Source organism: Solanum dulcamara, chromosome 4 (genome assembly GCF_947179165.1).
Source record: "Solanum dulcamara chromosome 4, daSolDulc1.2, whole genome shotgun sequence".
Classification (NCBI taxonomy): Eukaryota; Viridiplantae; Streptophyta; class Magnoliopsida; order Solanales; family Solanaceae; genus Solanum; species Solanum dulcamara.
In genome coordinates this window covers 59514604-59526736 of record NC_077240.1, presented here as the reverse complement: position 1 = coordinate 59526736, position 12133 = coordinate 59514604, and the positions used below count along the sequence as shown (strand labels likewise).

The 12133-nt window shown below is 35.2% G+C and overlaps 1 long non-coding RNA gene across 2 annotated transcripts; it reads right to left on the bottom strand.

The window, feature by feature from the left end:
• Positions 1-323: 323 nt before the first annotated feature.
• Positions 324-2025, bottom strand: LOC129885031 (uncharacterized). Of its 2 annotated transcripts, none has more exons than XR_008766032.1 (3): positions 1907-2025; positions 639-766; positions 324-556 (listed from the first exon to the last, which is right to left on the bottom strand). It is a non-coding gene; the product is annotated as an uncharacterized LOC129885031 (long non-coding RNA). The 2 variants fall into 2 exon arrangements; XR_008766031.1 differs by lacking the exon at positions 1907-2025 and adding an exon at positions 1129-1353.
• Positions 2026-12133: the final 10108 nt, after the last annotated feature.

The following is a 12133-nucleotide window of genomic DNA, read 5'->3' as shown; positions in this document are numbered from 1 at the left end:
CTGGCCGGATTTGTTCATACGCATGCTTGGAACGCAAACTATGGTGGAGATTGAAAGAGCTGAGGTTGAAGACATAATCAAAAGTTGCTGAAAGAAAGTTGAAAATGGAGAATCTTGCCAAGGTGGAGATTTGTTAAATTTGACAAAATTTAGATAGTCTTAATGTAACAACCTGTTGGTGAAAATTCGGTAAACTTGGTAGGTGAAAGTTTGGTAAACTTTGACATATTGACAAAATGTGATGTCATAGATGACATCAAGAGCAGGAATTTATTCTTATAAATAGGTAGCTTTTGATTCATTTGAAACACGCCTCAAAAATATTTATCTCTTGTCTTCTCATATTCTAAGACATTTGCAAAATACATTAGAAGAGTAGAGAATTGATAGAGCAATTCTCTTAGTTGTATTTGGGATCTCTCCCCTTTCGTTGTTAATATAAAAACAGTTCTCTGGTGGACGTAGGATCATTTTGATCTGAACCACGTTAAATATTATTGTTCTTCCTTGTTCTTCATATTTTCACGTTTCCGCTAACACTAACTTTGATAGACTTCTGCACAGAAAATATAGATAAACACAGGAGTCAGGAGATATCATATGGAAAAAGAAAAGGCAAAGATAATTTGTGCACTTACTTAAGCAGAAATAACTGGCCATCATTGTCGAAGTACCTGACTAGTTGAAGAATTGTATTCCTATTTCGTTTGCATGCATTGATTTCTAGTAAATAGCAGTCTCTGCCTGTGCCTCCGTCATGCAAGCACTGTTACATTTAAGTATTAAGTATACATAAAAACGCCTAGTGAGAAAAAAGGAGATGACGAGGAAGACATTATCACTTATAAAATTTAAAGGAGTCTTAACAGCCTAGTAACTATAACTCTATAAGCAGACATCTTATGAAATCTAATCACTTTGGTACTAAAAATTGAAGACATGAATTTAGCGTTCACTCCATTGAACTTCAAATGTCAGAACAAAGCAGTACAAGTTATAATAGTAATTGAATAAAATATCTTTTCATGAATTTTTGCTCCTCTAGAGAAATGCACCAGTTGCATAAGTTAAATTGAAAATATTTATGTATAAACCTGTATATTTGCCTCTTTAAAGACATTAGATTACCTATGTCATCGGAATAGTGACTTTTCAAGTCTTTTTACTACATTTTCAGCCATAAGTTCGTCCTCCACTTCGTAGAAAGCCCTCATAATCATTTATAGAAAGCTAGTAAGTAAGAAAAAGCTCATTTTTAATTTCGTCATGAACTACGGAGCTGTTATATTCAAACTTACATCAATGGAGTAAAACATTTTTCCAGTTAGAACATGAAATACTCTCCAAAATTGCCCGTCCTTCAGGAGACAATAATGAATCAAGAACAATAAAATTAAAACGAAGATTCACTCATATAAAAGTTGATCAAGTAAAGAAACTATCAAGATTAGCAAATTCTGCTCGCACGTATCTATAAAACACAAATGTCTTACCGCCAAGACTAAAGTCAAATTCTTGAACTTTGGCACTCCAAAAAGTTGACTTCAGACAAATAATAGAGCTTCTTTAGCCAAAAGAAATTACATATGGAGTGCATTAGTGTGCACTTCGAAACAGTCATATTAGTTCTATCATTGAACTACCAATTTAATTAACTTAAGAAAGATACATGAAAATAAATAAAATTATGTTATTCTATTTTCCTTCTGGAGAATATACTCCAAAGGAGACTTATAACTTAACCGAAAACAACTACAAAGTAACAACACTCGAATACCAATAGCGAAAAATAGGAAAAAGAGAGTCAAATCTTCATATAAAAAGAAAGGATACAACGCACATAGCTGCATCACCTTTATACTAAAATATAAAGACAATTCATGGAGCTTTCAAGGTTAAAACATACAAGGTGAAATCGGGAGCCATTGGGAAGCAGTAGCCAAATAGCTAAGCAATCAGGCGAGTTCAATGAAATAACCAGAAATTACAAATGGGAAAGGAACCATCATAAAATCCCCAGCGTTGATTTCTATATCAAAAAAAAATCTTTGAAAAAATTAAAGGCATCATAAAGTGTCCAAGTTAGAATCTTTAGACGGAAGGTCGATGAGATAAGATAAAGCTCAAAATACAAAGAAGTGGAAAGGTAAGAAAGTTGTAAAATCTAGAGAAGTCCAAAGTAAATAAGAAGAAAATGGAAGAAAAAGGCAAATCCAAAGAACCAAAGCCCACCAGAAAACAGCTATGGAAACGGAAAAGCTCAAGGAACCAAAAAATGTTGGACACAAAGAAATAGCAAAAGAGTCGCTAAATCAAATAGCCGAAGTAAAGTTAGGGAATCACAATCAAAGGAACGAAAAGAACCATAAATTTAATTTATGAAAAATCGTCCAAAGCATGAAAGATTGCAAGATCAAATAGCAGAAGCAGAGTTAGGAAATCAAAAGCAACACAACAAAAAGACCCACAAAATTTGTTAGCTCATCTGAGATAGGACGGAGGTGTAAAGTCGAGGAAAGTGCTAAGTTGAGCACAAGAGAAGAGAATGACAGAGCAGGAGGAGGTGATTTGGAGGTGACGTTTAGGATTGATACAGAAAAGATGAAGGATCAACTCTAAAATAAATGACAGAAATACCCCTCAAATTCAATGTATTTTTAGGAAAGCACACGTGTTGATGGAGAGGCGAATGCTATTCCCTCTTCTTATATAGTAATATAATCTGTTCGCCTCCAACCTCCTCCCTTACGCTCCCAAATTAAAGAACAATGGCCATCTCTAATCTTATTGTAAAGCCATTTCCTCCTTTATTTCACCCAAAACTCACCATCCAAACAAATACATATGGTTACCATATCAACAAACTGGCCTTGAGGTCTAACTTCCAATGTCTAAAAACAAACAATACTAGTACTTCTCCACTTTTTCACCAACCTAGTCTTTTGAAAGATGAAGATTACAAGCTTTCCTGGCAGGAAGAAATTAAAAGAGCATTAACCTTTTGAGATTTCCAATCAAAAATGGGATGATGAAAAATTCCAAGAATTGGTTGACAAGAGGTGTGTGGACAATGTGAGGATGTTGATAGTAGACTTAGTGCAACATGCAACTGCAGGGCATGCTAGAATGTCTCTTGGGATGGCAGAGGTTGCATATTTCCTGTATAGGCATGCCATGAGGTACAATCCAACAAGTCCTAAGTGGTTTAATAGAGAGATAGGTTTGTTTTGAGTGCTGGCCATGGGTGTCTTCTTCAGTATGTTTGCCTTCATCTTGCTCATTTCCAATAGGTTCAGGTATATACAATTCATTAATGTTATGTGAATATTTCTGACCTTTATTTGTCTGTAACAAGAAAATTTCCATAGATAAGGCCTAAAATTAGGACCTGTACCCTATAGGGAAATCCCGTAATATAATAAGGGGCGGAGCCGGAGAGGGGCCAAGGGTTCATCCAAACTCTCTATATATATAGTAAATGTTAAATCACTTAAGCTTCTTTATATGTTTACTTCTTCATATTTTAAAGGCATGATACATAAATATGCCCTTTAGCTTGGACTCATTTCACATTTATGCCCTCCAACTTTGAGTGTGAACAAATGGAAACTTAAACTTATATAAAATTGAACAAATAGACACACATGTCCTACGTGACACAATACATGTAAGACGCCACGTATGACACAAAATTGTCATGTAAGATGCTATGTAGGACGAATGTGTTTATTTGTTCAAGTTTTGAATAATTTAAGTGCCTATTAGAACATTAGTAAAATTAGAGGTCATAGTTGTCAGTTGAACCCAAGTTAATGGTCATATTTGTGTATTATAACCTATTTTAAACCCTTTGCTGAAAAATTCTGGCTCTACCACAGCAGATAATTATATCGAGTGATCTCAATTGTATCACTTGCCATGTGAGTAGATGGCTGGTCTACCAAAATTGTGATGATGTAAAGTGTATACCCCTAACTCCAATAGGACATGAAATTTAGAAATCACAAGCACCAAAAGAACATATAAGCTAATTACAAATCTAGATAAATAGACTAGCAAGTCGATTATGTTTGGGATTAGTATAATTCAACACCAGAACAGGGCACCCTGTGACATTTCAGATCATTTCGTATGAAATTAGGCTTAATTTAAATCCTTAATATTGAAATAATAATGTGTTCATGCGAGGTTTACCTTCTTCTTTTTTCTTTTGTTGTCATCTGATAAATAGTTCAAAGGAGCCGTTAGGGCAAATAGAGAGATGTTTCTGCAAAGCATTTTCTTTTTCTTACATACATAGACGGTTTGATTGTAACTATCACTTGGAGTCAAGTGTTCTGCTTTGTACATGTAAATAGTTTTCGTCAGAATTTCAAGTGAATTATTGTGTCATTCAAATTGAAGACCTTGAGCACCTATGTAATCTTGGAAGCCTGACACCTGGGCATCCAGAGAATATAGTGACACAACGCATCGAAGTCACAACCGGTATAGCTAAATACCAGTTTGCTTTCATCCTTTTTTATTTTCCGGACACCTGATGACAGTGTTAGAGCTAATTTTTCAATTTCCATGATCATAATTTTGTCTCACAATTAAAGAATTATCTTATTCATATGAAGAAATGCACGAAAAAGCCCTTTGCAAGAACTCATATTAAAAATACGGAAAATGACTTAAAATATTCTCAAACTATTGGAAATGGTATAAAAATGTCTTCCATCCATCCACCTATTAGACCTAAAATGCCTTTGTCATCCACCTTTGAATCCAAAAATGATCTTTTCATTAACAGAATTTTAATTAAATAATTTGAATAACTTTTTTAAACATGTGACAGTCATTTATTAGTTATAATTTAATTATTTAAAATTAATTATAAATTAAAATTTACAATAATCCCTCATCATCTTCTTCTTCATCTCCATTATCTCTCCATTCCTCTGCTTTTCCTATTTTCATGAACCCAAAAACATTTCACCAAAAACAAAACAAGAAAAAACCCATTATCTTAAGACTGCAAGTAAAAGTCAAAAATTGTAGGAAGACAAAAGTAAAATCAAAAATTGTAGGAAGACAAAGTAAAGGAGAAAAGTAAAAAGGTAGGTGCATGAACATGTCAGCAACCTTTTTTTGATATTTATTTGTTGCCATCAACTTTTACACGTTTTGAAAACGCGTATACGCGTTTTCATCCTCCTATAAATAGAGGGCCTCATGCCCTCATTTAAATCATCTCAGAAAGAGAGAGTAAGAATACAAAGAGAGTTATATACACCAAGATAAATATTGTAGTCTTGAGTATCCTCTTTAGTAGTTGTTCCTTTTACAAGAGAGAAGTGTTAATTGTTGTTTTTTCCTTGTATTGGAGAGCAGTGTACTCCATATTTTAATAGTGAGATCCTTCTACCCCGTGGTTTTTCTCCTCTATCAGTTAAAGGGGTTTCCATATAAAATGCTCGTGTCCAATTTATTTTCATATTTATTGTCATATAAAACTTTAGTTATGGTGCGTCCTCCCCCCAATAGTGGTATCAGAGCCCTCGGTTATTCTGTCTGTTTTATGCGAAGATACTATCTGTGAATAGTATTTTTTTGTAAATAGTAAAATTCGGTGAATAGTACTATTCACGTGAATAGTAAATTTCGGTGATGGTACAATCTATCATGATTGTTCACAAAAATATTCAGAAATGATCTAGAAGGGTGTGAAGCAAATAACGATATCGAGTACAACAAAGTTTGATGTTGAAAAATTCAATGGGACTAATTTCTCACTGTAAAAAATAAAAATAAAAGCGATATTGAGAAAGGACAATTGTTTAGCTGCAATTGAAGGCAGACCCATAGATTTTACTGATGACAGCAAGTGGAATGACATAGACAGCAATGCAGTTACTGATCTACACTTGGCACTAGCTGATCAAGTATTGTCTAGTATGGCTGAAAAATGGACGGCGAAGGAGATATGGGATACTCTTACGGGGTTATATAAGGTCAAGTCTTTACATAATAAAAAAATTTTAAAAAGAAGATTGTATACTCTTCGAATGACAGAGTCCATGTTGGTTACTGAACACATCAATACTTTGAATACTCTATTTTTGCAACTTACAATAATGGATAGCAAAATAGAAGAGACTGAACGTGCAGAGCTTCTACTTTAAAGTCTGCCTGACTCGTATGATCAACATATCATCAACCTGATAAATAATACAAACAGTCTAGTTTTTGATGAAATTGGAGCTGCTGTCTTGAAAGAAGAAAATCGATGCAAAAATAAAGAAGATAGACAAGCAAGTTCGCAGCAAGCTGAAGCTTTGATGATGGTGAGAGGAAGACCAACAGAACGTGGCCACAGTGGGAGTCACAATCATGGAAGATCTCAATCAACAAGTAAGAAGAATATCAAGTGCTACAACTATGGCAAGAAAGGGCACTTCAAGAAAGATTGTCGGTTCAAAAACAAAAGTGAACACCATGAGCCATCAAATGCTCAAGGAAATGTTGCATGTACCGCGGCTGATGACGATATTTTATATAGTGAAGCAATATCAAATAATGAAGGCAGAAAACATTTCGCTGATGTCTGGATCATGGACACAGGAGCAACATGGCACATAACTTCCCGAAGAGAATTATTCTATCAATATAATTCTATCTCAGGAGGGTTTGTGTTCATGGGAAATGATCATGCTTTGGATGTTATTGGTATTGGGTCCATCAAAATAAAGATGTATGATGGCATGGTACGCACTATCCAGGAGGTACGACATGTAAAAGACTTGAAGAAGAATCTATTATTTTTAGGACAATTAAATGATAATGGATGTTCATATAAGACTCATGGTGGAGTCATAAGAATATCCAAAGGAGCGCTTATAGTGATGAAAGAAGAAAAACTTGTTGCAAATCTATATGTGATTAAAGGTGAAACACACCAAGAAGGAGAAACATCAACCGTTTCAGCAAGTTCATTTGAAGAATCAACGATGACGTGGCATCGTAAACTTGGCCATATGTCGGAATGAGGTTTGAAGATTCTTGCTGAGCAAAAGCTTCTTCCAGGGCTCAAAAAGGTTTCACTATCCATTTGTGAGCATTGTGTTATCAGTAAGCAAAATAGATTGAAGTTTAACAGCTCGTCTGCTAAAAGCAAGAAAATATTAAATCTGGTCTACTCCGATGTCTGGCAAGCACCAGTGGAGTCCCTAAGAGGAGCAAAATTTTTCTTGTCATTCATCGAAAATTACTTAAGGAGAAGTTGGGTGTATCCAATCAAGAGGAAGGAAGATGTTTTTTCAGTTTTCAAAGAATTCAAAGCACGGATGGAACTTGAATCTGAGAAAAAGATCAAGTGTTTGAGGACAGATAATGGAGAAGAATACACTGGTGATGAATTTGATAACTTCTGTAAACAAGAAGGTATTAAACAACAGTTCACGGTGGCATATACTCCACAACAAAATGGATTAGCAGAGCAAATGAACAGAACCTTGTTGGAACGAACAAGAGCTATGTTGGCAATTACAGGATTGGAAAAACCATTTTTGGCAGAAGTAGTCAAAACCGCCTGTTATGTGATCAATAGGTCACCATCAACCACAATTGATCTAAAAACGCCAATGGATATGTGAACAGGAAAACCAGCTGATTATTCTTGCTTACATATATTTGGAAGTCCTGGTTATGTTATGTACAACACCCAAGAAAAAATCGAAGTTGGATCCAAAATCCAGGGAATGCATTTTCTTAGGGTATGCTGATGGAGTCAAGGGGTATCACTTGTGGGATCCCACAGCCCGCAAGGTGGTAATCAGCAAGGATGTTGTATTTGTTGAAAAAAAGATAAAAGAAAAAGAAGATAGCACTTCAAAAGAAAAATCAGAGACTACTATAGTTGAAGTTGAAGAAATAGAAGAAGTTCCAGTTTCTTCTGAAGTAGCACTAGAGCATAAAGAACAAGAGCAAGATGAGATCAAAACTTCAGAAGTTCGACGGTCAACTAGGGAGAGAAGAGAACCAGCTTGGCACTCAGATTATTCTATGGAGAGAAATATTGCATATTGTCTATTAACAGAAGATGGAGAGCCTTCAACTTTTCATGAGGCTATGAAAGACCAAGAATCATCTCTGTGGGTGGTAGCAATGCAAGAAGAAATTGAAGCTCTTCATAAAAATAAAACATGGGATCTTGTTCAATTACCACAAGGAAGGAAGGCCATTAGAAATAAATGGGTCTACAAGATCAAACGCAATGGCAATGATCAAGTGGAGAAGTATCGTACAAGATTGGTGGTGAAAGGATTTGCTCAAAAAGATGGTATAGACTTCAATGAGATATTTTCTCCGGTGGTTCGACTTACAACAATTCGAGTGGTGCTGGCGATGTGTGCTACATTTGACTTATACTTGGAGCAGTTAGATGTCAAAACTGCATTTCTTCATGGAGAGCTTGAAGAAGAAATTTACATGCTCCAACCAGAAGGTTTTGAAGAACAGGAAAAAGAGAACTTGGTTTGCAGGTTGAACAAATCTCTATACGGTCTCAAACAGGCACCGAGATAATGGTATAAGAGATTTGATTCCTTCATTATAAGCCTTGGATACAACAAACATAGTTTAGATTCTTTTGTTTATTACAAGAGATTTGGTGATGAAGATTTTGTTATTTTACTGTTGTATGTTGATGATATGTTTGTAGCAGGCCCCAACAAAGATCGTCTTACAAATTTAAAGGTACACTTAGCTAGGGAGTTTGAAATAAAGGACTTGGGACCAGCAAACAAGATTCTAGGGATGCAAATTCACCGAGACAGAAATAATAGAAAGATTTGGCTTTCTCAAAAGAACTACTTGAAGAAAATCTTGAGACGCTTCAAGATGCAAGATTGTAAGTTAATTTCTATTCCACTTCCTATTAATTTCAAGTTATCCTCAAGTATGAGTCCTAGCAATGAAGCAGAGAGGATGGATATGTCTCGAGTACCGTATGCATCAGTAGTGGGAAGTTTAATGTTCGCCATGATATGTACAAGACCTGACATTGCACAAGCAGTGGGAGTGGTTAGTCGTTACATGGCTAATCCTGGTAAAGAGCATTGGAATACTGTTAAGAGGATCCTAAGATACATCAAGGGTACCTCAGATGTTACAATGTGTTATGGAGGATCAGACTTTACTGTTAAAGGTTATGTTGATTCAGATTATGTAGGTGATTTTGATAAAAGTAAGTCCACCACAGTTTATGTGTTTACTCTTGCTGGAGGAGCTGTAAGCTGGGTTTTAAAACTGCAATCTATCGTGGCTACATCTATGATGGAAGCAGAATATAAGCTAGCAAAGAGGCAATATGGATGCAGATGTTATTGGAGGAGCTCGGGCACAAACAAAAAAAGGTTGCTCTATTTTGTGACAGTCAGAGTGCTTTGCATCTTGCAAAGAATCCAGCATTTCATTCAAGGACAAAACACATACAAGTTCAATATCACTTTGTTCGTGAGAAGGTGGAAGAAGGCAGTGTGGATATTCGGAAAATTCACACCAATGATAACCTGACAGATATGTTTATGAAGCCGATCAATAGTAACAAGGTTAAATGATGTCGATCTTGTATTGGCCTAGCAGAAATGTAACATTGCAGTAATTGGATAGAAAGGATGGTGTGAAGACTTAATTGATTCTCAATTAAATCTTCAAGTGGGAGAATGCAAGTAAAAGTCAAAAATTGTAGGAAGACAAAGTAAAGTCAAAAATTGTAGGAAGACAAAGTAAAGGAGAACAGTAAAAAGGTAGGTGCAGGAACATGCCAGCAACCTTTTTTGTCATTTTTTTGTTGCCATCAACTTTTACACATTTTGAAAATGCATATACGTGTTTTCATCCTCCTATAAATAGAGGGCCTCATGCCCTCATTTAAATAATCCCAGAAAGAGAGAGTAAGAATACAAAGAGAGTTATATACACCAAGATAAATATTGTAGTCTTGAGTATCCTCTTTAGTAGTTGTTCCTTTTATAAGAGAGAAGTGTTAAATGTTGTTTTCTCCTTGTATTGGAGAGCAGTGTACTCCATATTTTAATAGTGAGATCCTTCTACCCCGTGGTTTTTCTCCTCTATCAGTTAGAGGGGTTTCCACGTAAAATGCTCGTGTCCAATTTATTTTCATATTTATTGTCATAACAAACTTTAGTTGTGATGCGTCCTCCCCCAAACAAAGACAACATCAAGGTTGTAACTTAAAGACAAAATCCCTTAATAGTACACAGAGTTAGATGACGCTTTGCTTAGCTCGATGTTACATCTTTTCCTAGCATGCTAAGGAGGCTCATAAGAATATACCAATGCTTCATCATCTTAAGAGAAATGAAGCATATCACATATGGGATTCACCAGAAACATATTGCACTCGATATATTAAGACGGTCAAAAGAGAAGACAACCAAAACACTATCAGTAAGAAATTAAACTGACTTAAATACAATACGCTTTTGAAGTACAGAAAAACAGAATGTAGGAACCAATTGCACTATTAGTAAGAAATTAAACTGACTTAAATACAATACGCTTTTGAAGTACAGAAAAACAGAATGTAGGAACCAATTGCATTCACCTGTGGATTAGCAGAAGGAGCATTGAAGTTCTGAGTTTGTGGCTGCTAAACAACACGAAAAGAGTTCATCACTGGCAACTGAGAGATAGTGGAGGTGAAAAAGAAGAAGATGGTGGAGTATTGTAAATTTTAATTTATAACTAATTATATATAATTAAATTATAATCAATAGATGGTCGCCACGTGTTTAAAAAAATTATTCAAATTATTTAATTAAAATTTTGTTAAAGAAAATGTCATTTTTGAACCCCAAAGGTGGATTATAAGGGTATTATAGGCCCAACACGTGGACGAAGGACATTTTTGTACTATTTTCAATAATATTTTAGGCCCTTTTCCGCTAAAAATATCCTTGTTAACTGTGTTTAGTGCTGGAAAAATAGATAAAAATTTAAAGTATCCGCCCAAGCCATCCTCCAGTAACAAGCAGATGGGAAACTGATTATTAAAGCTGGGTTAAATAAAGATAAATGCAATACAACCCTTCGAAAATATGGGTACTTGATGGGTAAATAGTGGACTCACAGGGTGACCTCTATGCTGACTGATTTAAGTGGAAGAACCTTCATTACTTTGGTTAAATATCGTGTTGTACAATTATACGATCTTAGCTTCAATCAAAGGTTAAAATTGTAGATGGCAACTAACTTGGTTAAGTATAAAAATTAAGTCCATATTCGATCCGTCTCGCCCGCTTGCAAGCACTAACTGAGGCTTTAACAAAGATTAATACCACTAAACTAAAAGCCTCTTAGATAACAAGTAACATTTGTTGAAAGTTGTATGTAAATCCCTACATAATTTGACATGAATTGTATCGGAGCTTTCTTTGTAGGATACGAAAATGTTATTGTTTTCCCAGGAAACTTGATCAGCAATGGTATATTGAGTTCCCAATTTTTGTGTTACACTGGAGGCCCTTTGGGACAAGGTGTTGTGAATGCGGTTGGTCTTGCTTTAGCAGAAGATAATTTAGGTGCTAGATATAATAAGCCTGATGTTTCTGTTGTTGATCATAGAACGTAAATAGGCTGACTTATCCTCTTTATTTTGTGGACAAACCGAACAACATTTTACTTAACTAAATTTTCTTCAGGTATTGCATCATGGGTGATAGCTATTCTATGGAAAGCATATCAAACGAGGCTGCATCCCTAGCTGCACATTGGAAGCTGCACAAGCTTACATTTATATATGACGATAACCATAATACTATTGATGGTAGCACTGATCTTTCACTTTCAAAAGACATATCGGCACGATTTAAAGCTCTAGGATGGAACACTACCACTATAGATAACTCGCAAGGAAATTTAGATGTGTTCAAGAAGGCATTGATCCCTGCACATAGTGAGACCGGAAAACCAACTTTCATCCGGGTATGCAGAGTCAGTATTGAGCCTAGAACACAATAGATAGGTTCCTAATTTTTGGTATTTATGATTACGGTGAAGATTTACTTCAAATCAAATAGTCACATAATTTAAAATAAAGATGTTAGGTCAATTTTAAAAAATTAAA